At 44.2% G+C, this 12,485-nt stretch overlaps 1 protein-coding gene across 4 annotated transcripts in view; it reads left to right on the top strand.

Annotated features, from left to right (window-relative positions):
- LARS2 (leucyl-tRNA synthetase 2, mitochondrial) overlaps nt 1-12,485 on the top strand; it is a 242,167-nt gene that overhangs the window by 206,124 nt on the left and 23,558 nt on the right. The window lies entirely within an intron of this gene.

Below are 12,485 nucleotides of genomic sequence, written 5' to 3'. Positions count from 1 at the left end.
TCAATATGTCATTCTGATAAAATAGATTAAAAGCTAGGGAATCACATTGTAAATCCATTGATAAATTCTTTTCTTGTTGGTCTATAATATAGTCCCCATGATGTTCAGAAAGATGTGTGTGTGTGCTTTTTTCCCATGAAATATATCATATATATGTATATATAATATATACATAATATATAATATGTATTTAATGTATTATACAATTTAAAAAATAAAATGAACATCCATGCACCCCCTCCTCAGATTAGGATATAGAGTATTACAGGTCCCTTAGAATACCCAGGGTGCTCTCACTAATCAGATCATCCCCCTTCCTACACCACCCACCCCTCCCCCATACATTCCCTATCCTGAATCTTGAATTATTCATTTTCTTGCTTTTCTTAAATGTATTACTTCTTTATATATTTTTAAACAATATGTGTTGTTTAGTTTTCTGTATTTGAACTTTGTATAAGTAGAATCATATTTCATGTATTCTCTCTTGCTTCTCTTGCTCAGCATTTTTGGGGATTCATCCATGTTGCTGCATGGAGTTATGTTTCATTAGTGATTCACTGCTATCTGGTATTCCATTACATGGAATGGAATTTCTAATACAGAGCTCAGTTTATGTCTATACCACCATTAATGGTCCTTGGGCTGTTTTGTGCAATTCAGAACAAAACTGCCGTAAGCATCCCGGTACGTTTCCTGACATACGCGTGTTAGCAGTTCTCTAGGATGTGTACCTGGAGTAAGATTAGAGTAACCACATGTTCAGCTTCACTAAGAAATGCCAGACCGTTTTCCAAATTGGTTATATGAACCTACACTGGCACCAACAGAGGTGAGGGTACTATCAAGATCTTCATCATTACAACATATAGTACAGCCATCCCTGTGTATCTGCAGGGGATGGGTTCCAGGACCCGCCACAGATACCAAAATTTGTAGATGCACAATTCTCATAGTAGGCCCTCCTTATCCGTGGGTTCCACATCCTTGGATTCAACCAACCTTGGATCATAATCACAGAGGGCTGACCGTATTATCTAACTTAAAATCCTGTCAAACTGGTGGTTATATAATGGATCACTTTGTGAGTTAAATTTGAATTTAAAGACGCTGCTTACTTAATGAAGTTTAGCATATTTTTATTATGTTTATGGACTTCTGTGTTTCCCTCCTGTTAAATCCCTATTTGTGTCCTTTGCCCTTATTTCTTTTTTTTTTTTTTTTTTTTTTGCGATGCGCGGGCCTCTCACTGCTGCGGCATCTTCCGTTGCGGAGCACAGGCTCCGGACGTGCAGGCCCAGCGGCCATGGCTCATGGGCGCAGCTGCTCCGCGGCACGTGGGATCTTCCCGGACCGGGGCACAAACCCGTGTCCACTGCATCAGCAGGCGGACTCTCAACCACTGCGCCACCAGGGAAGCCCTGCCCTTATTTCTTCTGGGTTGTCTTTTATCTTTTATAGGAGTTCTATAAATATTCTGGATGCTAATCCTTTATCAGCTATATGTATTGCAATATTTTTTCCTGGTTTTTCGCTTGTCTTATTTTTATGGTGTCTTTTGATGAACAGAAACTTTTTTTTTCTTTAATGATTGTTGTGCTCTTTTATTTTTTTTTCATGTCACACATGGATTTCATATATTTTTTTATATCTTTACTGGAGTATAACTGCTTTACAATGTTGTTAGTTTCTTCTGTATAACAAAGTGAATCAGCTATATGTATACATATATCCCCGTATGCCCTCCCTCTTGAGCCTCCCTCCCACCCTCCCTATCCCACCCCTCTAGGTCGTCACAGAGCATTGAGCTGATTTCCCTGTGCTGTGCAGCAGTTTCCCACTAGCCATGCGTTTTACATTTGGTCGTGTATGTATGCCAGTGCTACTCTCTCACTTCATCCCAGCTCCCCCCCGCCCCCCGCAGTCCTCAAGCCCATCCTCTACATCTGTGACTTTATTCCTGCCCTGCCACTAGTGATGAACAGAAACTCTTAATTTAATGTAGTAAATTTTAATAATCTTTTCCTTTATGGCTATTGCTTTTAGTGTCTCAGTACCTTTAATGGAACAGTCCGTCCATTTCCCCACTGATCTGCAGTGCCCTCTCCATTATAAATCCAGTTTTCATATATATGCAAGGGCCTATTTATAGGGTCTTTATTTTGTCCATTAGTCTATTTGTTTTTTGCTGTGCTAATTAGTTACTGGCATTGTTATTTTAATTTTACAAGTCTCAGTATCCAGTAAGGGAAGTCCTCCTATTTGTTCTTTTTCTTTAGGAGTATCTTTTTTTTTTTTTTTTTTGCGGTACACGGGCCTCTCACTGTTGTGGCCTCTCCCGTTGCGGAGCACAGGCTCCGGACGCGCAGGCTCAGTGGCCATGGCTCACGGGCCCAGCCGCTCCACGGCATGTGGGATCTTCCCAGACCGGGGCACGAACCCGTGTCCCCTGCATCGGCAGGCGGACTCTCAACCACTGCGCCACCAAGGAAGCCCAGGATATATATTTTTAAATTTTTGATCCTTAAAAAATATATTACTTTTAGAACCTCTGTAATGCAGACTAAAATCCAGTTTCATTAAAATGAAGTACCTTGAAAACTCCCTCCCTTTTCACCCCATGCTCAGACCTGCTCCCTCATTCTGTGCATGCATACATGGATTAAAAGTCTACAGAAAGCTAATTTAGGATATAAATTAAATGCTTAAAATAATTTCTTCTCATTAGTCCCAGAGACCTTCATGTGTAAAAATTAACCCATCTGCATCAGAAGGACACATTAACAGTGTTAATCTTCAGAGAAATAAATTACAGTCATCCCTTGGTATCCATAGGGGATTAGTCCCAGGACCCCCGAAGATACCAAAATCTGAGGATGCTCAAATCCTTCATACCAAATGGTGTAGTATTTGCATATACCTAACACTCATTCTCCTGAATGTTTTAAGTCATTTCTAGATAGCTTATAATACCTAATACAGTGTAAATGCTATGTAAATAGTTGCCTGGGTGCACCAAATTCAAGTTTTGCTTTTGGGAACTTTCTGGAATTTTTCTTTTTTTTTTTTTGAATATTTTGATCTACGGTTTGTTGAATCCACAAGTGTGGAACCCACAGATAAAGAGGGCTGACTGTAGTTAAAATGTTTGTAACTTATGGGCTTCCCTGGTGACGCAGTGGTTGAGAGTCCACCTGCCGATGCAGGGGACATGGGTTCGTGCCCCAGTCTGGGAGGATCCCACGTGCCGTGGAGCGGCTGGGCCCGTGGGCCATGGCCGCTGGGCCTGTGCGTCCGGAGCCTGTGCTCCGCAGAGGGAGAGGCCACAACAGTGAGAGGCCTGCATACCGCAAAAAAAAAAAAAAAAAAGTTTGTAACTTGGATTATAGAATTTACCATTCTGCCTTGCATTTTCTCTATGGAAACTTCTTTACCTCACTAGATAAAGATTACCCTGGAGGATGGAAGCTGTGTTCTGTTACTATCACAGTCTCATGGACATTATATATTCTCAGGGAATATTTGTTTAAATAAGTTGAGTTTAACTCCTTGATATAAACAGATAAAAGTTTATGTTGTTCAAAGGAAATGTTCTTCTTGGGATAAGGAGAGTTGGATAGAGAGAGGTTAAGTTCAAAGGCCAAATACAACATGAGAAATATTTCCTTCTCATGTAGGTCTAGAAACAAAGACCATAAATGGCTTCTGGCTCCTTAACAGTAGGGCACATTTCTCAGCTTTGGAACAATTATTTGTAGAAGTAATGAATGAGTAAATAAATTATTCAACGGCTCACTAATTTAAGATGTAGGACAGGCCCTGGCTACTTTTCTGATTTGTTTACAGTGTTTTAAAACTATAGTCAAGGAGGAAAAATGTTTGTAGCATTCTGACATAATTTAAAATACAGTTTTGGATGTGACTTGTTTTCTGTTCAGGTAAATTTTTAATTTGCAAAGCCTCGAGGGACACCTGGTATTTGCCTTACCATCAACTTTAAGGGACAGCTGTATGGCATAAATGGAAATATACCTAGGCAATATATTTTTTTAATTCTTCACAAGATGGTACGTTCTATTCCATGCCCTCCCACCCCCCAAAAAGAGGGAGATTTATTTTAAGTACTTAGAAGACTGACTTTTTTGAGAAAGGTGCAGAAAGTCATCTTATTTCTGTTTCTCAGCACAGTTGTTAGAATTACTCCTGTTAAATTACATCAGGGCAACAATAACCTCTGAAAACTATTTCTGAGTGTTACCTGTTTATCAGAGGTGTTTTGGTAAACCACTTGGCCTCAGATGAAATGAAAATCGTCTACTTTCTGTGATGAGTATTTCAGAACTCTCTGATTAAACATTTTTTAAAGCCTCCAAACAATTTTATCAAGCTGGCCTAAGAGGAAATTTTGAAACCTGTCAACCTTATGTGTGTATTTCTCTCTGTTTATTAGCTATTTTTCCTGAAATGTGTATAAATTGGAATTTCGTGTCCATTTCTGTATTCTTTTTGATTAGCGTTGTCATTTCAGGAGGGACTTGAGACTACAACTGTTCCAGTTTTCTTTTCATTTCTCAGCCACGTGGCCACTGTCTCAAGTAGTAGCTCTGGACTGGGAGTCCAGAAAAACCTCTGTCCCGTGATCACATGGGCCTGTAATTAGCGATGTGGACAAGAGACCTAACCCCTTTGGTTCTCAGTGGCCTCATAGGTTAGGGATCCAGTCACCTCTGAGCACCCTTTTCACTCTATGATTCTGGTTAAATGTCTTCAAATATCAATATAAAAGTAAAGGTTTATGTGGATTTAATAATCTTCCTAGTTCCTAAAAGAGCCCTGGACCTTTCTTTCATCACTTGTACATTTAGGTCTGCAGTTTGAACTTTCAGAAGGTCTCTTTACCCTTTATAAGAAACTGGCCTCTGGGTTGGGTATGCCATCACATGGGACAGTGAGTGCCTTTATTGTGTGTCTGAAACACCAGGTTAGTGATTAAGCTGGAATTGATGTCAACAGGAAATTTGCAAAAGGAGAAATGGAAGTGATCAATAAACATACTATAAAATGTTTATCTCGCTGGCAGCAAAAGGAATACAAAATAAACAGCAGTGAGGTACTGTTTTCCATATAGCATCCCAATGAGAGCAGCTCTCTCATATACTACAAGGCAATTGCGAGCAGGCTTCATGAAAAGCATTTTGGCAGTATATAGTGAGAGCTTTAAAAATAGTCACACTTTTGGACACTATTTACACTTCTGGAAATCTATCCCTAAAGAAATAATCAGAAATGCAAACTTACACAGCAAAGTGTTCCTGTAAATATTACTTCAAGTAGCTAAATACCCCGAACCTAACTGCCCCCAAATGCTGAGAAAGGGCACAGTATACCCCATCTGTATGGAGGATTCTTGTACAAAGAATGTTGAATAACATGGAGAAATACTTCTTAGTAATGAGAAGTGAAAAAAGCAAGATAGAAAATTGTAGATAGTTTGATTATCTCTGTCTTTATGTGTACACACATAACAATACACATACACAAAGCAAGAGAAAAGACTAGAAAAAATTATGTCAGCATGCTAACACTATTTTTCTCTGGATGATGAGCTTATTGATGATTTTATTATTTTTTAATGGTTTTTTTCCAGATGTTATACAATGATTATGTAACTTTATAACAGAAAATAAAGCGAAGACATTTACAGTTTATATTCTGAAGCAGGGAAGTGCACTGGGCCTGCCAGTGTGACTTGTGAGTGTGAGGTTGGCACCAGCCTTGGCTGCTTGTCACCAGGATGCTGGAGGGCACAGAGGGGCACTCTCGGTGGGGGTACCTGTCTCTGCTCATCTCCACTGAACTGGGGTCAGGAAGCCTTTTCTCCCCCTTTGTGAGAGACAGCTGTAACACGGAATCTTGTCAGTTTTTGTTCTTGCTCTTTCGTACAACTCAGACACTAAATTCCCTGAATCGACTTTCTCCCTGCAGTTCACAAACAACAAAGAGGGGGGTGGGGGCTTCCCTGGTGGCGCAGTGGTTGGGAGTCCGCCTGCCGATGCAGGGGACACGGGTTCGTGCCCCGATCCCGGAAGATCCCACATGCCGCGGAGCGGCTGGGCCCGCGAGCCATGGCCGCGGAGCCTGTGTGTCCGGAGCCTGTGCTCCGCAACGGGAGAGGCCACAGCAGTGAGAGGCCCGCGTACAGCAAAAAAAAAAAAAAAAAAAAAAAAAAAAAAGGGGGGTGGGTCGGAAGCTGCTGCTCTCGTGCTAACAGCCACCTGCTGACCATTGAGAGCTCAGCAGGCCCCCATCCATGGTCTGGGGAACTTTTTCTGATCACACCAGAAATGGAGCTATTGGGAAAAGGCAAAGGAAGAGAAGAAAAGCCTTATTTGAGTCTCGCCGTAATGCTAAGGCTTCCTTCCACGCCCCTGGCTAGCTGCTAGGAAATGGAAACCGTGATATTTTAAGATGAGCCATGTCTTGATACTTAGAAACGGGCTAATTATGTGAACATGATGGTCCTAGACTCAGGGCAGGGATGAAGAGCAAGGTGAACTTAGTCTGAAAAATCCCAGTTAGACACTATTTTCAGAGATCCATGGCTTTCTGTTTTCTTCTTTTCAGATCTATAGCAGCCACCTGACCAGGCGGGAGAGTGGGTAGCAGGCTCTCCAGGTCTTCTTAAGTAGGGAAATGTCATCTGCAGTGACTAGTTAGGGCTCTGATGGATCCTGAGATTCTTTTAGCCCATCTTGGTTAATGCATTCCTTTATGCAGTGAGTTTTACAAGGGTGCTTAAAATAGCCTATCTATGTTCTGAAATTCCTTGTTAATCCTAGGGATTAGTGACCTTCCTCCCTCTCTCCCTTCCTCACACCCACCCTCCCTTCCTTCCGTCTTTCCTTCCTTGAACAAAGGTGCCTTTCAATGACCAGCAGGTATTCATTGTAATTTCTGAATTAGTGCAGTCCAAACTATCAAGGAAACTGAAGATTCCATCCCTTTTCATCATTCTGATTGCATATAGCTGTGCTGCGGTACAAACAAAGGTAATCCATCTCTAAGGGTGGTATTGAAGGAGTGAGAAGAAAGCTGGCTCAGCAAAGAGCACAAATTTGTATTCATGAAAGTGAAACCATCTAGGCCTTCCTCAAGGCAGATGCCCTGCAGAACGCCTCCACCTTTAATGGCTTCAGAGTCAGAAAGGGTTTGTTGGTGGTTTACAGTTGCAGACTTTTCACTTTCTTTTTCTTGTTTTTAATTTAATTTATTTTAAAAATCACAGAAGTCATGAATATTCATGTACCCTTAGCTTAAAACTTCCCAATTTTGCTGTTCAGGGAGACACTGCTTTGGGAAAGATCCCCGGTGTTCTCCTTACTTGCTGCCAGTAATAATAAATCCTTCCTTACCTTGAAAAATAACTAGCTAACTAACTAAATATATAAGTAAATAAATATCACAGAAGGACAAATGCATGTTTAAAAAAATTCAAACAAGATGAAAGTGCACTAATACTGTCCACCCCCCTGTTCCCCGGTTTGTGTATTTGTTGTCCAGTTTTCCCTTCAGAGGGAAGCTTGGAGGAGGGCTGTTGAGAAAGGCCCAGGAGCTAGAGTGGGTGGGAGCAGTGACCAGGGAGATGGTGGGCGGGTCCTTGGGACGTGGCCTGGCTGGACAGGTGTCCCCGAGCTCCTTTGGAGGGGTCTGGGACCCAGGCACATGGCCTGGTCATGTTGGTCCCTTGCGGGCACCAGCAGCGTGACCCACCCAAAGTGGAGGAGGGCGCCATCTACAAGAGAAAGTGCCGTTTGCACTCCTGACCTTGCTGGAACACCTCCTTTTACCTTCAAATGGAGGAAAGTAGAAGCTTGGGTGCCCAGGCGTGGCCATCATCTTAACCCAGTGGAGACGTTGTTCCCAGACTTTAAAAACGTTCACTCTTCACTTTCTTATAAAGCTCCCTGCTATACACAATCATTATGATGTGTGAATAACTTGTTTGCTTATACAAGTTTGTTCCCAGGTACCATTTGTTGAATGAATGAATGAATGAACAAATGGGAAATACTTTAGTTATACATTGTTATGAATCTGAATAATGAACCTGGCAATGTGGTGTCATCTCTGCTCCAGCAAGACTAGGCTCCAAGTCTAGCAGGGCCCTTGATGTCCCCTTGTCCCCCATTCCCATGTACCGTGCTTCTCTATATCACACTTCATGCCTCCTCCTTGTGGTGGTGGCAATTTATGAGCATGTCTTGGGCCACCCATTTTACTGTAAGCTCTTTGATTAATTTCAGAGGGCTCTGTACCCAGTTTTCGCTCAGATACAAATGTGACTCCTCATTCTGGGCTAAACTACACCTGAGGATGGATGGAATAAGAACCAGCTTCCCAGAGCCCTTTGGCCCTGGAAGAGTGGAGGGAAAATCACTGGGGAGTGAGCAGGATTCTAGGACCTGGGAAGCGCCCCTCCCCACTGTGGAATTTCTCTCTCTCTCCCACTCTCATTCCCTGCTGATCTTCCCAAGGGCTTGAAATAGAAAGAGTTTGAAATCTTTGAGGGTGCCTCTCTCTGCAAAAAGGTTCTGGCCCCACCTGGAAGCCATAGCGTCCAGTGCCCCCTCTTCATCCCCTTTCTTCCTTCATCTCTTGTCCCCTCCACATTGTCCCCCCCTCTGCTGCTGGCAGATTTATTTATTCATTCATTTCAAACCAGTTACATTAATTGAGCATCTACTATGAACTAGGCGCTGGGAGGGGTCTTCACGGCTCCTCCTCTTCCTCCTCCTCCTCCTCCCTCTCAGGAGGAAGACAGGCAGCAATGCAACTCACCTGAATACACAGTGACAGGTAGTATCTGCCCAATGCCGTCACAGGCACAACACTGGACACACCGAGGAAAGAGCAACTAATTCTGACCAGGAGGGCCTGAGATGCCTTCACAGTGGAGGTGGCATTTGAGTCAAGCCTGGAAGGGGGAGTAGAGTTTTGACAAATGGGCAGTTTTGATAGCACTTCAGGGAACAGTGTGTGAGTGAGGACATGGAAGCGCATATGGGCAACACGTAGAAGGAGCAAAGGAAGTGAAAAGGGAGGGATAGAAGTCCGATGGCCAAGCCGGCAGTTTGGACTTGATGTGGCAGGAGTTGATCTTCAGATCTGAATGGACTCTCTGTTCCTCCTTCCCAGCTCTGAGAGTGGTCAGGCATTGGTTTGGTTCAGTGATGGCAGACAGGCTGGCTCCCTGAGGGCAGGGATTGATTTGCCCACCATGACATCCCTAATGCCTGGCTCAGTGCCGGAATCATAGTCAGCACTCAATAAATACCTGCCGAATAAATAAATGATAGATTTCACAGGGTAACTCTGCTTTCTGAGGACGTGATACCAAGAATTCTGAGCCTCAGCCTGAGTCCACCAGGAAGTGCTGCCATGGATCAGTGATGGGGTGGGAGGGGCACTGGGGCAGTTTTGCCATCCCTGCACTAGATGACACTTCCAGCCATCCCTGCATTGCTTCAGCCCTGGGAGAAGAAGGTAGCCCAGATGAGCCTCAGCTATCAAGTTGTGTTGTTGCTAACTTTTGGAAATTAAGATTTATTTGTTTAACTGGCAGGCCTTGTTTTGGGTGTGCTGCTGTGTGAGAAGGGCACGCCTGCCATTCTGGGAAAGGCCTCCAGCGTGGACACTCCCCTGAGATCCCTCATTCTGAAAGGCTTAGAAGTGGTTTTGAAACAGGCAGAACTGATCTATGGTGTTAGCAGCCAGGCTGGTGGTGCCCATGCGGAGATGTTGCCTGGAAGTGGGAGGAGGGGACCTTCAGAAAGTAGGTCACATTCTGATCTTTGACCTGGGTACTGGTTACACAGGTGTGTTTATGTTGTGAAAATTCCTCAAGTTTTACCCGTAGGAATTACATGCTTTTCAGTATGTGTGCTTTACCTCATTTAAAAGTTTTACTTTTGGGCTTCCCTGGTGGCGCAGTGGTTGAGAGTCTGCCTGCTGGTGCAGGGGACACAGGTTCGTGCCCCGGTCTGGGAAGATCCCACATGCCGTGGAGCGGCTGGGCCCGTGAGCCATGGCCGCTGAGCCTGCGCATCCGGAAAAAACTTTTAAAAAAGAGAGAGTTGTAAAAGATGAGGCCTGAGGAGTGCAGCCTTAGGTGGAAAGGCTGGAGTTAGGGTCAAGATTCCAGCAGGTTGCAATTCTGTCCATTCCCAGAAGGGGGCAGCATTGTGCCACTTGATAACCTGCAAGTCTGGAGAACAAGCTCCTTGTTTCTGCCCCCGCCCCTTTTGGAGGCTTAATGCTACTGATTTTGATCATCCTACTGGTCTTTATCTTTGGGATCCAGATTATTCCCTCCCTCCTTCCATCCCCAAGACATCTTTTTTCTTTCTCTTAAGAGTGACCAAAGCCATGTACTCAAAGTGAGAAAAGAGAGTAAAAACCTCAAAAACTGGTACAGGGACACTAGAGCCTAAGAGGGTAACAGCAAATTCATCCTCCTGCCACTGAGCACAGCAGGGACAAGGTCGCAGTCTGTCTCTTTTGTGTTAGGCAGCAGCCTGTAAAATTATTTGAGGAAGATTCTTGAAAGATAAGCTAGTGCTCAAAAACGTGCATCCTGGGCGTGTGAGAAATCAGCCCCGTCGAGCCACTGATGGCCAGTGAAGGCACCACTGGGGGTTGGGGAGGCATCCCTTCTGTGTAGAACACTTGTGCAGTATGCTTTGTAACCAGTCTCTTCATCTGCCCAGTGAAACGTAGCCATACGATTTTCTCCTGTTTTAAAACTGTGCTATATTGTTTCTGTAATGAGGTTAAAATCCAGGTGCCACCTCACATTGGATGGAAGGCAAAGATGGCTTCAGGAGCTGGCAGCCCCAGACATCCCGTGTCTTCCTCCTTCCATCCCGCCATCCGTCTGTTCATTCTCATTTGTTCATCCATCCATCCATGTTTTGAACATGTTTAAAGAGCCTGTTGTCTGTTGAGTATAGTGCTTAGCACTGGGGATAGAGGGAAGGACAAGAGAATGCTCCTTGCCACGGTGGGGGTAGGGCGGGGGGCAGACGGGTATTTATGTTGTAATCACAGTGCAATCTGGTCATGCTCTTCACGGCAGGGTGTGCTGGACGTGGCAGGGCACAAAGGAGGGTTCGGAGCTGCGTGAAGGGGACTGTGTGCAGGGTACAGGGACAGCCACCAGAGAAGGGGATGCCTGAGCTCAGTGGTAAAGGTTGGGTCCAGGTTTCCCCAGGAACCCAGGCTGAGGTGGGCATTCCTGCTGAATCCTAGGAAGCACGGCACATTCTGGGAATGGCCAAGTGTCCCTGTGACCTTTGTGAGGAGCAGGGGCATTTAGATGTGAGAGGAGAGGCCAGGAAGGTAGATGGGGCTGATGGTAGAGAGACCTGCATGCTTGGTCTGTGGGTACAATTCCCTGAGCTTCCTGAGGAAAATGCAGATCTGGGTCCTCGGGCATCAAAACCCCAACCTACCCTGGATACGGCTCATGTGGCCGGAGGACACAAGGTTCCTGCAGTGTCTATGCCAGTGTTCCTGAGAAACAGGGACCCCAGACACCATTGCTCCCCCTTCAAGGTGCTTCTGTATTAAAATGCATCATGAGATCCAAGTGCATTATATTTTAAAATCATTTTTAATATCTTTCATCACTCACATTTTCTGGGAATCTTGCTGGGATGTGGCACAAAAAGATGTCATTCTGCCAATGGTGACATTGCTGGTGGAATTTCTTGGAGGTGGAAGGAAGGCGGTTTTATGACTCAAAAGAGCTTATTATTAAGATAGATCTTAGAGCCAGAACAATGGGGTGACTATTTTTATGCGTATGCACATGTGAAATTTCTTCCAAATTAACATGGTACCATGCTGGATGGGCCCTGTGACACTGAATAATTTGACTGAGGCTTAAAAAATACGTGTTACATTTCCATTTGATGTCAAATATATGGGTCTTTTCCACGTTGGAAAATACCCCCCCACACACACACATACCACCAAACTCACACATGCACATACGCATACATACACACGCTCATAACAAGATTTTAAAATACAAAGGCCAGGAGTCCTTTTTTTCTAGCTGACCTTCATCTTTTTCCCAGTCAGCCTCTTTGTTCCACTCTGTCCCTCTGAATCCACTAGAAAGTTTCCTTTAAACTGCCTCTGTCCACACAGCTGGTGTAACAGGGGCTGCACAGTGTACAAATCAGAGGCCTGTCCAGAGACCTTACCCTGTATCAGGGTTCATCTACATGAGCCTTGAGTGTGAAATGAGATCCTGTTAAATTAACAAAGACAGTGCCCTCTACCTCCATCACTGAGCTAGGTTTGTGGTCAGCTTGGCCTCTTTGAGGTTATTGGGTTTTTGAGCCTCTAAATAAAAGCCATTCCATGTAAGTGAGCTTGAAGCACCCGAGGGTTTGTACATCAATAGGCTTGTCATGCTG

The sequence above is a fragment of the Mesoplodon mirus genome (assembly GCF_964341445.2).
Source record: "Mesoplodon mirus genome assembly, chromosome: 12".
Lineage (NCBI taxonomy): Eukaryota > Metazoa > Chordata > Mammalia > Artiodactyla > Ziphiidae > Mesoplodon > Mesoplodon mirus.
The sequence above is the reverse complement of the archived record's forward strand: the minus strand, read 5'-3'. Positions and strand labels throughout refer to the sequence as shown.